This window comes from Durio zibethinus, chromosome 24 (genome assembly GCF_047325235.1).
Source record: "Durio zibethinus cultivar Kanyao isolate XHJ-2024 chromosome 24, ASM4732523v1, whole genome shotgun sequence".
Lineage (NCBI taxonomy): Eukaryota > Viridiplantae > Streptophyta > Magnoliopsida > Malvales > Malvaceae > Durio > Durio zibethinus.
Window position 1 is genome coordinate 13,003,244 of NC_143185.1, and position 16,688 is coordinate 13,019,931.

A 16,688-nucleotide genomic window follows, 5' to 3' on the forward strand; every position below is an offset into this window, starting at 1 on the left:
TGGCAGAATTGAGCCAACCCCAAGTGCAGGCACTGTTAATTGTTTATATTAATTTACAAGCCATAAAAATTGCATTGTCATGGTAGAAATATGAAAATATGGTTAAACCCACCTATTGCCCAATCATGGAGCACATGGTGCACAACTTGGGCCTCGGACCCTTGCTTGGTGTGTGGCCCAGCATATGCCGATGGTATTTAAGGGAACTACCTACACAAAGGCCAACATGTACCGATAGTGGTCAAGGTAAGTGCATGTGTCAAAATTCGCATGTTGGTCCAAGCTTAGGGGTTCTCTTTAAGTCAAGGAGCAATTTTGGTTCTAGCAAGATTTAAGGCTTAATTCATGGGGAACTAACCTAAAACAATGGTATGGGTAGTGATCAAGTCTTTAAAGGCTCAGGCATGGTATTATGGTTCAACATAATTAAGCCAAGCCCAAGTGCAAGCACTGGAGAGTGCTTATATGAATTTACAAGCCATAAAATGCCCCTAGCATGGCTGAAATATGAAGATGTACCGAATCCACTATCGTTCGATCTGGGTGCACATGGTGGTGGCCTGAGCCTAGGATACCATAACGTGGTGCATAACCTAGCATATGCTGATGGTGTTTGAGAGAACTGCCTACACAAAGGGCCAACATGTGCTGATGGTGGTCGAAACTTATGCTAAGAGCAAGGGCTAACATGTCTTGATAATGGTTGAGGCATGTGCATATGTCACAGTCTGCATGGTGGTCCAGACCTAGAGGTTTTTTCCAAGTCGAGGTATAATTCTAGTTCTAGTGGAATAGGGTTCAATAGCCAAGGAAACCAAGCATTGAAGCCTACTAGAGGCCCAAGTCATAGGGAATTAGCCTAAAACTATGGTATTGGCAATGATTAGGACTCCAGAAGCTCAGGCACGATGTTCAAGTTTAGTAGAATTCAGCCACCCCTAAGTGTTGATGCTGGTGAGCACTTATATAAATTTATAAGCCATAAAAATAGCATTGACAAGGTAGAAATATGAGGATGTGCCTGAACCCACCTATTGCCCAATCATGGTGCACATGGTGCATGACCCGAGCCCAAGATACCCTTCCGTGGTGAGTGGTCCAACATGTGCTGATGGTGTTTGAGGGAACTACCTATATAATGGTCTAGCAATTGTCAATGGTAGTCAAAGTATATGCCAAGACCAAGGGCTAACATGTCCTGATGGTGGTCAAGGCATGTGCATATGTCATAGTCCATATGTAAGTCTGACCCAACAGTTCTCTACAAGTTGAAAAGTAGTTTTGTTCTAGTAGGATAGGGTCCGACAACCAGAAGTACCAAGCCATGAGACCTACTAGAGGCTTAGGTGTGTCAACTAGCCTAAAAAAATGGTATAGGTTGTGATCAAGTCTTTAGAGGCTCAGGCATAATGTTCAAGTTTGACATAATTGAGCTAGGCCCAAGTACAGGTGTTGGTGAGTGCTTATATGAATTTACAAGCTATAAAAATACCACTGGCATGGTAGAAATATGAAGATGTGCCTAAACCCACCTATTACCCAATCATGGTACGTATGATGTGTGGCTTAGGCCAAGGATACCTTTTTGTGGTGCGTAGCCCAGCATGTGCCAATGGTGTTTGAGGGAATTACCCGCATAAAAGGCTAGCATGTGCTAAAAATAAGGGCCAACATGTCCCAATGATGGTTAAGACATGTGGATGTGTCTCGATCAGCAAATTGGTCTAAGACCAATGGTTTTCTCCAAGTCGAGAAGCTATATTGGATCTAAGGGAAAAGATTTGATAGGTCGAAAGACCAAGTTTTGAGGCCTTTTAGAGGCCCAACTCATAAGAAACTAACCTAGAATAGTGCTATTGGCTGTGATCAAAACTCCAGAAGCTCAGGCATGGTGTTCTAGTTTGACAAAATTAAGCCAGCCTTAGGTGTGGGTGCTAGTAAGCACTTATAAGAATCTAAAAGCCATAAAAATGACGTTGACATGGTAGAAATATGAATATGTACTTGAATCCACCTATTATCCAATCGTGGTATGCATGGTTTGTGGCCTGGGCCCAAGATACCCTTGTGTAGTGCATGGCCTAACATATGCTGATAGTGTTCGAGGGAACTGCTTGCATAAAGGGCTAGCATGTGCTAATGGTGGTCAAAACATTTGCCGAGACCAAGGGCCAACATGTTTTAATGGTGGTCGAGGTAGGTGCATGTGTCAAAGTTTGCATGCTAGTTAAAGCTTACGGTTTCTCCTAAATCGAGAAGTAGTTTTGATTCTATAAAGATAGGGTTCAACAACCAAAAAGACTAGCCCTTGAGGCCTATTAGAGGCCCAAATCATGAGGAACTAGCCCAAAATAGTGGTATTGGTAGTGAGCAAGACTCTAGAGGCTCAAGTATAGTGTTTTAGTTTAGTAAAATTAAGCCAGCCCTAGGTACGGGTGCTAGTGAGTATTTATATGAAGTTACAAGCCAAAAAAATGGCATTGGTAGGATAAAAATATAAAGATGTGTTTAAACCCACCTACTACCTAGCTGTGGTGTGCATGGTGCACAGCCTGGGCCCAAGATACCTCGCATGGTGCATAGCCCAGCATGTGTCAATTATGTTTGAGGGAATTGACCATACAAAAAGCCAGCATGTGCCAAGACTAAAGGCTATCATGTCTCAACAGTAGTCGAAACATGTGCATGTGTCATGGTTCACATGTTGGTCCATGGCCAAGGGTTTTTTCCAAGTTAATGAGCAATTCTAGCTTTAGAGAGACAAGGTCTGAGAGCCTAAGGGACCAGGCCTTAAGGCCTACTAAAAGCCCAAGTCATGGTGAACTAGCCTAAAATAGTGGTATTGGTAGTGATCAAGACTCAAAAGGCTTAGGCAAGGTGTTCAAGTTTGATAGAATTGAGCCAACCCCAGGTATAGGTGCTGGTGAACTCTTATATAAATTTACAAGCCATAAAAATGGCATTGGCATGGTAGAAATATAAAGATGTGCATGAACCCACCTACTACTCGATTGTGGTGCGCATGGTGTGCAACCCAGACCTAGGATACCCTAGAGTGGTGTGTAGCCTAGCATGTGTTGATGGTGTTCTAGGGAGTTACCTGTACAGAGGGCCAGCATATGCCAATAATGGTTGAAGTATGTATCGAGACCAAGGGCCAACATGTCTTGATGGTGGTCGAACATGTCCATGTGTCACAGTTTGCATACTCGTCTAGGCCCAAAGGTTCTCTTCAAGTTAAGAAGCAGTTCGGTTCTAGTGAGGTAGGGTCCAATAGCTAAGGGGTCCAGGCCTTAAGGCTTACCAAAGGCTTAGGTCATAGGGAACTAGCCCAAAACTATGGTATGCATAATGTTCGAGTCTCTAGAGGCTCAAACACAGTGTTTGAAATAATTGACCAAGCCTAGGTGTAGGTGCCAGTGAGTGCTTATATGAATTTACAAGCCATAAAAATGCCATTGGCAAGGTAAAAATATGAAGATGTGCTTGAACCCACCTACTGCTTGGTTGTGATGTGTATGGTGCATGACTCTAGCCTAGGATACCCTCGTATGGTGTAGGGCCTAGCATGTGCTAATTGTGCTTGATGGAACTGCCCACACAAAAGGCCAACATGTGCCAATGGTGGTTGAAGCATGTATCGAGACCAAGGGCCAACATGTCTTGATAATGGTCGAGGCTTTGCATGTGTCACAATCTGCATGCTAGTCCAAGTGTAAGGGTTCTCTTCGAGTCAAGGAGTAGTTTCGATTTTAGCGGGACATGGTCTAATAGCCAAGGGGTCTAGGCCTTAAGGCTTACTAGAAGCTTAGGCACAGTATTCAAATTCAACATACTTAAGCTAGGCCCAAGTGCAGGCACTAGTGAGCACTTATATGAATTTACAAGCCATAAGAATGCCATTGGCATGGTAGAAATATAAAGATGTGCCTAAACCCACCTACTGCTCAATTATGATGCGCATGGTGCATGGTATTGGCCTAAGATACCCTTGTGTGGTGTGCGGCCCAACATTTGTTGAAGGTTTTCGAGGGAACTACCCATACAAAGGGCCAACATGTGTTGATGGTAGTCATAGCATGTGCAAAGACCAAGGGCCAACATGCCCTAATGGTAGTCAAGGCATGTGAATGTATCATGGTCCACAAGCTAGTCCAGGCTTAAGGGTTCTCTTCAAGTTGAGAAATAATTCTAGTTCTAGCGAGATAGGGTCCAACAGCTAAGGGAACCAAGCTTTGAGGCCTACTATAAGCCTAGGTCATAGGGAACTAGCCTAGAATAGTGGTATGGGAAGTGATCAAAACTCTAGTGGCTTAGGCACAGTGTTCAGGTTTGGTAGAATTAAGCTAGGCCTAGGTGCATGCATAGATGAGAGATGCTTGGGGCATATGATTTGACCCAAGTTCAGGCACTCCTAAACGTAATTTTAGATGATCAGATTTGTGGGCTTTTAGAAGGCCCAATACCGTAGTATAATCTTTGACAAGCTAGAATTATGATAAGCAGTTGAGTTTTATAGGTTGACTTAGGCACATGGAGTTAATTTTTTGTCCAAGGCTACATGGAGTTTGGCTTAAGATCGAAGCCCATGAGACATGCATCGAGTGTCATTTCATGCTAAAGGCAATCAAGGGGCAAATAAGTGCCCTGGGTGGAGGGTCACGATACACCTGCTACACCAAGTGTTAGCATTTGGCAATGAGGTGTCCAAGGTAATAACCCATACCAAGGCCTCTCTTGTGTGGATGGTGGTCAAGGTAAGTGCCTTCTCAAACATTTTTAGTATCTGGCGATGGTGCTTGAGGTGACATGTCACATGAAAGGGTCAACATCTACTGATGATCCTTGAAGCAAGAACAGGCTAGCATCTGCTAACGACGTTGGATGTGATTGCCCTTATAACAACCGAGGGCTAGATACGATCGATGGTGTTGAGGCAACAACTCACACCAGGGCTAGTGTGCATCAATAGAGATTGAGGCAAGTGCCCACATTAGGGGCAAGGCCATCCTTATAACAAATATTGGGGGCATTTAGTTGCTATTTACTTAGACACCTAGGGAGGGATGTCATCACCTGACCGAATCGGTTGCAATGGGGAACACCATTCATCCCTAACCCTAGTGGGGTGCTGTGTAAAAAAAATAATGTGAGAGGGCTTCCGTGAGTGATGAATCAAAGCAACAAAAGGCTGAATCTCAGCGAATTATGGTAGCAAGGTCAGTTTACCACTTACAATACCCTATCATGTATTTAAGTCATCTGCAAAGGATTTTATCCACTGTTCGGTGGGAATTGAGCTCTAAAGAGGCCTTCACAGCTTGTCCACTATGAGGACTGCACTTACGATACATGCCCTTAGGGGCCATGTGCCCCTACTATGGGTCGGCAATCGGGTGGACCATCGCCAGATACTAAAAAAATGTCTTAAAGGCATTCAATCATAATCTAATGTACAAGAGCTTTACGCCATTGGCTTTTTAACCAAGTTCGATGACCAATTATGCGAATCAACTATTCCTCTCATACTAGGTTGAATTACTATTTTGATGCTGACATCAATATGATAAAACCAACCTATCTTATGACAGTCTAAACCCAGGTCATGTTCTTTATTGGTAGGTGAACAATCCAATACTTGGTGAATTCTGCTTCATAATAATAAGAGGAACCGACATCGAAGGATAAAAAAGCAATGTTGCTATGAATGCTTAGCTACCAAAAACCAGTTATCCTTATGGTAATTTTTTTACACCTTTAGCTTCAAATTCCAAAGGTTTAAAAGATCGATAGACCATGCTTTCAACATTCATATTCATACTGGAAATTAGAATCAAACATGGTTTTATCTTTTTTACTCCCCATAAGATTTCTGTTCTAGTTGAGCTCATCTTAGGACACTTACATTATCTTTTAACAGATGTGTTGGCCCAACCAAACTCACAACCTAAGAATGTCTTCTGCCCAAATCAATCGACCGAGGCTAACCTTAGGTCTAAAAGAAAGGGTCGTGCCCTACCTCGATTCACTGAATAAGTAAAATAACATTAAAAGTAGTGGTTTTTCAATTTTGCCTGAGGGATCCCACTTATTCTCCACCTTTCAAGTTATTTCACAAAGTTAGACTAGAGTCAAGCTCAATAGGGTTTTTTTTCCCCTCTAATTTTGCCAAGCCCATTCCCTTGGCTGTCATTTAACTAGATTGTAGATAGGGATATTAGGACTCTCATTAATCCATTCATGCACATCACTAATAAGATGACAAGGCATTTAGCTACCTTAAGAGAGTCATAGTTACTCCAGCCAATTTCCCGTGCTTGGTTGAATTTCTTCACTTTGACATTTAGAGCACTGGGCAAAAATCACATTGTGTGAAAATCCATAGAGACCATCGTAATTCTTTATTTTAATTAAATAGTAAATTTCCCCTTGTTCGTACCAATTCCAAGTCAATTATTTGTCACTTGAGAAAGGCCCTTGAGGGAGCTGTTACAATCTATCCCCCGATTGGCACACGAAGACCAGCAACCAATGGGTTCAAGATTGGGACCCTTGTGCCTAGCCCTCAGAGCTAATCATTTTCCCAAGGTTATGGATCTATTTTGTCGACTTCTTTTGCCTAGATTGTTCCATCGACTAGAGGCTGCTCACCTTGGAGACCTAATGCCATTATGACTACGATTAGGCACCATTGGCACTTAATCTTTTAGATTTTCAAGGGCCACTGAGGGCACACCGGACACCACATAACTTGTGATGCTTTTTTGACTGCTAGATGCTACCTCCAACTGAGCTGTTTCCAAGGTGGGTAGGCTATTAAATAGAAAAGATAACTATTCCTGAGGCCTCCACTGATGTCTCTATACTCCCTAACATTGCCATTAGCTGTCGCATCCCAGTTCAGGAGTTTTAACTTGATTCCCTTTTGAAGCTCACGTTGGATGTGCTGTCAGATGGGTTTCCCCCTTCTTTTAGGATCAACTAACCCATGTGCAAGTGCCATTCACATGGAACCTTTCCCCTCTTTAGCCTTCAAGGTTCTCATTTGAATATTTGCTACTACCACTAAGATCAACATCAACAGTTGCTCTACCCAAGCTCGTGCCCTAGGTTTTGTAGTGACCACTATGCCCTCATACTTATCAGATCCTAGCCCTTGCCTTGATGGTTGGGTATGGGTCATGCAGTTAAACGCCATCCATTTTTTAGGTTAGTTGATTTGGCAAGTTAGTTGTTACACACTCCTTAAAGATTTCAACTTCCATGACAACAATCCAGCTATTTTAATTGACTAACACCCTTTGTGGGTTCTAGGTTAATGTGCAATTAGGCATCATAACTCAACTTTCAATTCATCCTACATCACCAATTCTACTTACCAAAAATGGCCCATTTAAAGCTCTTGATTCTGTGGCACAGCTCAATGAAGTAGGCGTGCCATCCTACCTATTTAAAGTTTGAGAATAGGTCAAGGGCATTGCACCCTTGATGCCTCTAATCATTGACTTCATGTAAAAAAACTTGCTAAGGGCTCCAATTATCCTGAAAGACTTTGAAAAGAATCAATTACTAGATAGTTCAATTAGTCTTTCACCCCTATACCCAAGTCAGATGAACAATTTACATGTAAGTATCACTACGGGCCTCTATCAGAGTTTCCTCTAGCTTCACCCTACTTTGGCATAGTTCACCATCTTTTTGGTCCCGATAGGTGTGCTTGCACTTGAACCCTTCTTAGAAGATGAAGGCTAGTTGATGGTGCACCCATGAGGGATCTTGTTAATCAGCTTCTTTATGCCTTTCAAGTTTCCTAGCCCATTGACTCACACATATGTTAGACTCTTTGGTTCATTTTTCAAGGTGGATCAGATATAGAGCCCGTAAGCCGATGGTGGGTGCCAAGGCATGCCGAGATAGCACATGCTGCATTCCATAATCATAACTATGATGTCTCCATGGGCATATTGAAAGACCAAGCTTGGGCCATTGCCATGACCCATGTTGGTCCACACCCCAAGCTAATCGATGGACCAGTTCTTGCCATTCTAGATCTGATTGTGGCTCATTGCTAGGCCCTATCTACTTCTCTCATGATAATTTCAAGCACTCTTTGAATTTTTTTTCAAAGTCCTTCTTATCTTTCCTTTGTAATACTTGTTCGCTGTCAATCTCTCACCCATATTCAATCTTAGATCAAATTTTTTGCTTAATTAGGGCTGCATTCCCAAACAACCTGACTCGCAAATAGTGCCTCGTGGTGTGATAGGTTCCTAGCATAATGGGGCTTTCACCCTTTCCAGCACCCATTTCCAGGGGACTTGGCCTTGGTTTGTTGCTAAGGATCCTTCTCCAGACTACAATTCAAAAGTTGGGGATACCCAATTCTCAAGTTGAGCACTTCTCGATTCGCTCGTAGTTACTAGAGGAATCCTAGTAAGTTTCTTTTCCTTCACTTATTGATATGTTTAAACTCAACAAGTAATCCACCTAACCTAGGGTCATGATGCGAGCATTGACCAAGCAATGCAGGGGGTTTGATAGGTCTCAGATGGATAATTGGCATGCATCATCAGAGACAAATCATGTAATGAGCTTTACCACAAACAGTAATGGTGCTATCATTATCGGGGACTCACTTTTGCACCAACCACAATTGAGGAGATCACATAAGGCCATCTTTCACCTTCTGAACTAAAACCCAATTGACGGAGGGTTGGGAGGTGATGATGCATGACACCTTGGCAAGAGTGCCCCCGACCTAATGGCTTGGGGCACAACTTGTGTTCAAAGGCTTGATAGTTCATAGGATTCTACAATTCACACTAAGTATCATATTTCACTATGTTCTTCATTGATGCGAGAGCCAAGATATCTATTGTCAAAAGTCATTTTGGTTTTTCACAACAAAAAGAGCCACTATGTCACACACGCATACACCGTAAATGGGAAAGTAATGACACACGCACTCTTTTTCATTTTGGTTCCTTGGAACAATTCATGCTAGGGCTTTATTATTCTACTGCAAGTGACGATGCCAATCATTTCATCTACTGAAGAGGTGAAACAAAGTAACCATCGTGCACGCCCAAGGCTAGAAAGGGCTCGAGGCACGGAGGCATCCTCACCGCTTTGGTGTTTTGTTAACACATTTGTGGATCATTCGTTAAGCTAGTTTCGATAATGATCCTTCTACAGGTTCACCTACGAAAACCCTGTTATAATATCAATGCAATTTGAACACTTCACCAGACCATTCAATCAATAGGAGCAATGGGTAGTGTATACAACGGGTAAGGATGCAGTCAATGTGAGCTGATGACTCATGATTACTAAGAATTCCTTATTAAAAACCAACAATTACAATGATCTATCCCCATCATCATGCATAGCTTGTTCACTACGAGGGCTACACTTATGACACATGCCCTTAGGGGCCATGGGCTTCTATTATGGGTTGACAATTAGGCAGTGGGCGCATGCATTGCTTTTAGCCTAGATTCTAACTTAGAGACGTTTAATCATAATCTAGCACATAGTAACTTTACACCACTATCTTTTTAGCCAAGCATGATGATCAATTGTGTAAGTCAATGGTTTCTCTTGTACTAGGTTGAATTACTATTATGATATTGCCATCAATAAGGTAAAAATAACTTGTCTCATGATGGTTTCAACCCAACTCATGTTCATTATTGATGGGTGAACAATCCAACACTTAGTGAATTCTACTTCACAATGATAGGAAGAGCTAACATTGAAGAACCAAAAAGCAACATCGCTATGAACACTTGGTTGCCATAAGCCAGTTATCCTTATTGTAACTTTTTTGACACCTCTAGCATCAAATTTTGAAGGTCTAAATGATCAATAGGTCATGCTTTTACAGTTTAAATTTGTACTAAAAATTAGAATCAAATAAGTTTTTACCCCTTTGTTCAACATAAGATTTCTATTCTTATTGAGCAAATCTTAGGATACCAACATTATCTTTTAACAGATGTGCTACCCTAGCTAAACTCCCTACCTGACAATGTCTTTTGCCCAGATCAACCGATCGAGGTTAGCCTTAGGTCCGAAAGAAGGGGTCGTACCTCACCTTTGATACATAAAATAAGTAAAATAATGTAAAAGTAGTGGTATTTCAATTTTGCCTGAAGGCTCCCACTTATCCTACACTTTTCAAGTCATTTCACAAAGTCAAACTAGAGTCAGGCTCAACAGGGTCTTCTTTTCCCACTGATTCTACCTAGCCCATTCCCTTGGCTGTGTTTTCACTGGATAGTAGACAAGGTTAGTAGGAATCTTGTTAATTCATTCATGCACGTCACAAATTAGATGATGAGGCATTTGGCTACCTTAAGAGAGTCATAGTTACTCCTACCCTTTACCCGTGTTTGGTTAAATTTTTTCACTTTGACATTTAGAGCAAGGGGCAAAAATCACATTGCGTGAGCATCCACAAGGACCATCGTAATGCTTTATTTTAAATAGTCAAATTCCCTTTGTCTGTACAAATTTTGAGTTAACTGTTCATCATTCGAAGAAAGCCTTCGAAGGAGTCATTCCCAATCTGTTCCCCTACTAGCATACAGTGACCTATTCTTGCTACAAAAGTAACTCAAACAATGCACCAATAGCTAATAGGTTTGAGACTGGGACCCTATGCCTAACCCTCAGAGCCAATCTTTTTCTTAAGGTTACAGATTAATTTTGCCTACTTCTCTTGCCTACATTATTCTGTTGACGAGAGGTTGTTCACTTTGGAGATCTGATGTAGTTATGAGTACAATCGAACATGGACGGGACTCAATCTTCTAGATTTTCAAGGCCGTCAGGGGTGCACTGAACACCATATAATGTATGATGCTCTTCCAATCATTGGACCCTACCTTTAGCTAAGCCATTTATAGGGTGGGTAGGCCCTTAAACAGAAAAGATAACGCTTCCTAAAGCCCTCGTTGACTCTTTGGACTCCCTAACATTGCTGTTAGCCATCGTGTCAAGAATTTTAACCTAATTCTCTTTTAAAGCTCTCATTGGATGCACTATCAGACGGACTTACCCTATCTCTTAGGATTAACTAACTCATGTACAAGTGTCATTCACATGGAACTTTTCCCCTTTTTGGCCTTCAAAGTCTTATTTGAATATTTGCTACTACCACTAAGATATGCACTGATGGTTATTTTGTCTAGGTTCACGTCCTAGGTTTTGCGATGACTGCCATGCCCTCCTACTTATTGGGGTTTGACCCTTGCCCCAATGGTTGGGTATGGGTAGTGCCCATAAGTGCCATCCATTTTTGGTGCTAATTGATTCAGCAGGTAAGTTGTTATACACTCCTTAGTAGATTTCAACTTCCATGACCACTATCCTATTATCTTAATCGACCAATGCCCTTTATCGGTTTTAGGTTAATGCACTGTTAGGCAACATAACCTAGCTTTCTATTTATCTCATATCGCCTATTTTGCTTACCAAAAATGGCCCACTTAGAGCTCTTGATTTTGTGGCATGGCTCAACGAGGCTGTAGTGTTGTCCTAAATATTTAAAGTTTGAGAATAGGTTGAGGACATTGCACCCCTAATCCTCTAATCATTGGCTTTACCTAATAGAACTCGCTAAGAGGTTTAGTTATCCCAAAGGAAACTTTGGAGGGAACCAGCTACTAGACAGTTCAATTAGTCTTTCACCCCTATACCCAAGTCAGATGAATGATTTGCATGTCAATATCGTTGCGGGCCTCCACCAGAGTTTCCTCTGGTTTCACCTTGCTTAGGCATTGTTCACTATCTTTTGGGTCTTGATAGGCATGCTTGCACTTGAACCCTTTGCAGAAGATCTAGGTTGGTTGGTAGTGCACTTATAAAAGATCTCGCCAATCAGCTTCCTTTCACCTTATGAGTTTCCTAGCCTATTGACTCACCATTGTGCCACCCACCCATACACCATAAATGGGATGGTGATGGCATAGGTGCACTTTTTCAATCTGGTTCCTTAGTATGATTCATGTCAAAGGTTCATTATTCCACCACAGGTGACAATGCCAATCGTTTTATCTACCAAGGAGGCAAAACAAAGCAATCATCACACATGCTAGAGACTAGAAGGGGCTTAAGGCACGAAGGCACCCATACCCTTTTGGTGTTTCATTAACGCATTCATGGGTCATTCATTGAGTTGGTTTCAATAATGATCCTTTCATAGATTCACTTACGAAAACCTTGTTGCGACTTTTCTTTCCTCTAAATGATAATGTTCAATGGGCTTTTCACGATGTCACAAGCAGTGAACCATCCATGTCACCTTGATCTGAACACTTCACCGAACTATTCAATCGATATGAGTGATGGATGGTGTGTAAAAAGGGTAGGGACATAGTCAATGCAAGCTGATGACTCGTGCTTACTAGGAATTTCTCATTGAAGACCAACAATTGCAATGGTCTATCCGTCTCATAATGACATTTCAAAGATTACCTAGGATTATTAGCTAAAGCTATAGAATCGTTGAATACATCACTGTAGAGTGCATACGACCTAGAACATCTTAAGGCATCATAGACCAATTATTGTCGTAAACTTCGTTGGCCTAAACGGTCATAGTCCCTCTAAGAAGCTAGCCATAAAAGATCACCTCCATGTAGCTAGTTAGCAGGTTAAGGTCTTGTTCGTTAACATAATTAACTAGACAAATCGCTCCACCAACTAAGAATAGCCATAAAACACCATCCATAGAATCAAGAAAGAGCTATCAGTCTGTCAATCCTTACTATGTATGAACTTGGTAAGTTTTCCCCTGTTGAGTTAGATTAAGCTACAGACTCCACTCCTGGTGGTGCCTTTTAATCAATTCCTTTAAGTTTTAGCCTAGTGACCATACTCCCTTTGAAACCTAAAGACTTTGATTTCTCATAATGTGCCAGTAGAGTCTTAAAAGTAACATCCACTGATCCCTAGTCAACATTGCTTATGGTTAAGACTAGGATGGTATCTAATCATTTTTAAGCTCCCAACTTTCATTCTTGATTAATGAAAACATCCTTAGCAAATGTTTTCGTAGTTGTTCATTTTTTATAAATCCAAGAATTTCACCTCTGACTATGAAATATGAATGCCCCCGACTATCCCTATTAATCATTACTTTAATTCCAAAGGCCAACACAATAGGACTAAAATCCTATGATGTTATCCCATGCTAATGTATACAAGCGCAAGCCTACTTTGAGCAATCTAATTTCTTCAAAGTAACGTGCCAAAGGAATGACCTAGCCAATTATGGCTAGGAGTGCATCACTAGAGTAGGATCAAGTAGATCAGTGCTCATCGTGAGGCAGACTGGATAACCTAACCCTAGTTCCAACTACGAGCTTTTTAACTACAATAATTAAATATACACTATTAGAGTTGGAATTAGTGTGGCTACTAGCACTACACTTGCCCTTCAATGGATCCTCGATAAGAGATTTAGATTGTACTCATTCTAATTACCAAACTCATAAAGCTTAGTATATTTTATTTATTGTCACTACCTTTTTGTGTTAGGATTAGGTAATTTACGTACCTGCTACCTTCATTGGATGTGGTAGCCATTTTTCGAGCTCTATCTCTGGAATCCAACCTTAATTCTCCGTCACCTATCACCATCATAGTAGGCTACAATCCTACCATCGAAAGTTGATAGGGCAAAATTTTGAATGATGCGTTGTTGGCACAAAGGTCGTGAGATATTTCGAGCTATCATGAATCATTAAAGCAACAGGCAAAGCCTTTATCAACCTTTTATCTAATAAATGCATCCCTTCTAGAAGTCAAGGTTTATTACACATATTAGCTTTAGAATTACTATCTGAAAAGTAGATACCATCAACCAAACTATAGCTAATTTAATGAGCCAATTGCAATTTCACAGTCTGAATTAGTTTATACTTACACATGCATGGCTTAATCTTTGAGACAAGCATATGACTACTAGCAGCATTAACTAGGTAGAATTCTTTTAGGAGATTGGCACACATAGGCCTCAATGCATCAACTGAGCAATAGAGAGAGCTAATACAGAGCATAAGCATTGTGTGTGTCAAGCATGTAAAATGCATAACATCGAATGAACAAGGTCGAGGGCTCACGCCTACAAAACATTTCACATCTAAGAGCATGATCAAACGCCAGTGCACTAATGCTGCCATAGAGGTTTGGATGGCACATTTGGGATATGGGGCAAAATTAAGGTTTGACTCGTAGCCTTAAAGACACAAAGCGGATGAGGGATGGCAAGACATCGAGTTTGCATTGATTTAGGTATGCAGCACAGGATCTTGATCACACCCCTAGTGTATGATGAACATATAGGGGAAATTGAAAAGGATAATAGGTTGATAGATCAATGCATCTAAAATGAAGCCTACCAACATGCACAACCACAGCACCATTTATATGCCCATTGTGTACAAGTGGTAGCATCCATTCACATAGGTCCACAACCCACCTAATAAATTACTCAATGAACGAGTGGAGGAAGTGATACACAAGGCCACACCATAAACACTTGGCATGAGAAAAACATAAGCAAGGGCCACAAGACTATCCCTACCATCCAACAGGCAACAACAACATGACACCATCAATGCTTGGTTAGGCCGAGATCATATATGCAAACTCTGCTATCACCACTCTAGAGGAACATTACCTAATTTAGAGACTTGTTTCGGGGGTCTTTGGTAGCATCGACTGCATGCACAAGCTTGACTAGGCCAAGGCAATTTTTGGGTCGATGAGAAGGGACCCTGAGACTACCAAATACCTGATAGACTAGGCCAGACCAAGCCTGCGACTACAACTTCTACTTGCACCAGCTTAGGGAGCCATCGCCCAATTTAAGGACTTGTCTTAGGGTAAGGGGTGGCATCAACTACAAGCACAAGCTTAAGCTCAACATTTTCTAAGTGCATACCAACTGGTCTAGGCCATGGGCTCTACAGGTCACCAGAGTAACTAGTCTTCGGACAACATGACCCGATGGCATGCACAACCTAGATTTTACCCTAAGGACATTGTTTTGGATGTATGCAAAGAGAGGCCTAACACACACACTTACTCCTCCAATAGAGGGAAGAGGTGGTGCTCAGACAACCACCCCCTAAAGAGTTTTGAGAAATTTTACAAATATGCTAGCAGTAGACATTAAAGTGTTTAAAATAGGGACACATTTTTCAAATAAGCATGTACCGGTAGTGGTCAAGGCACATGCTTGCATCAAGGCCCAGTATGTGTCGATAGTGTTTGAAAGAACTATTCATATAAAAGGTTATCTTTTTTCGATGCTGATCGAGGTACGTGCCCACACCAAGGGCCAACATGTGCTGATAGTGGTCGAGGTGAGTGCCCATACCAAAGGCTAACTTGTGCTGATAGTGGTCAAGACAAGTGCACATACTAAAAGCTAGCTTGTGCCAATGATGGTCGAGGTATGTGCTCGCACCATGCACCAGCATGTTCTTGCACCATGCACCAACATGTGTCAATGATGGTCGAGGCCTTAGCTGAAGTTCAATTCTAGGCCATAGTGCACACGTTGGGCTTGGGTATGTGGTGGTGTCACATTTTTTACCTAAAGCACCATTGTCGAAGTATCGCTAGAGAACCTGATCGACGGTATTAAGGGTTCCAATGATTGGCAGAAGAGGCTGAGGGGTTTGTGCACATGATTTGTGATGGGTGTTAGTCCTTGGCCATTATACTGGCCGTCTATCCCCCAAGCAACTTCAACTATTCACACCCCTTTAAAGAGCATAAAAGTTTTTACAGGTTTGCAACCTGTAGCTATTCAAGTGTCTAAAATGGGGAGGCTTTTTTCAAATGGTCACAAAATCTTCTACACTTCAATTTTTAGTTGAATTTTTTTATGGATGCCAATAAAAATACAAGGATCATGTATACCAAATTTGGGGCTAAAACTCCTAAAAAATTTTAAAAAATCTTGACTTATAAAAACTTTTAAAAGTCATGAAAAATAAAAAATAGTCATCTTGCTATAAAAACTTCACATGAAGGCTTAGGGACTGTTATGTGAATTTACAAGTAATAAAAATGGCATTGGCATGGCAGAAATATGAAGATATGCCTGAACCCACCCATTACCCAGTCGTGGTGCATATGGTGCATAACTTGGGTCTAAGATACCTTCACGTGGTGCACAGCCCAACCTATGCCAATGGTATTCAAGGAAATTACCCACACAAAGGGCCAGCATGTACTGAGATCAAACACCAACATGTCCCAATGGTGGTCAGGGCATGTGCATGTGTCATGGTCCACATGCTAGTCTAAGCCCAAGGGTTTTCTCTGAGTTAAGAAGCAGTTTTAGTTCTATGGGACAGAGTCTGATAGCTAAGGGGACCAGGCCTTAAATCCTATTAAAGGCCCAGGTCATAGGGAACAAGGCCAGAATAGTGGTATTGGCAATGATCAACACTCAAGAGGCTCAGGCAGGGTGTTCAAGTTCATTAAAAATGAGCCAACCCTAAGTACGGGTGCTGATGAGTGCTTATATGAATTTAAAAGCCATTAAAATGGTGTTAGCATGACATAAATATGAAGATGTGCTTGAACCCACCTACTACCTAGTCATCGTGCACATGGTGCACAGCTCGGGCCAAGGATACCCTCACATGGTATTCAACCTAGCA

At 41.6% G+C, this 16,688-nt stretch overlaps 1 non-coding gene and 2 pseudogenes across 1 annotated transcript; all 3 read right to left on the reverse strand.

The window, feature by feature from the left end:
* Positions 1 to 5,170: 5,170 nt before the first annotated feature.
* LOC149511927 (25S ribosomal RNA) lies at positions 5,171 to 8,501 on the reverse strand (annotated as a pseudogene).
* A 230-nt stretch (positions 8,502 to 8,731) lies between these two features.
* Positions 8,732 to 8,887, reverse strand: LOC149511928 (5.8S ribosomal RNA). Its single transcript, XR_016333435.1, has one exon. It is a non-coding gene; the product is annotated as a 5.8S ribosomal RNA (ribosomal RNA).
* A 441-nt stretch (positions 8,888 to 9,328) lies between these two features.
* On the reverse strand, positions 9,329 to 12,283 carry LOC149511929 (25S ribosomal RNA; annotated as a pseudogene).
* Between the last annotated feature and the right edge of the window lie 4,405 nt (positions 12,284 to 16,688).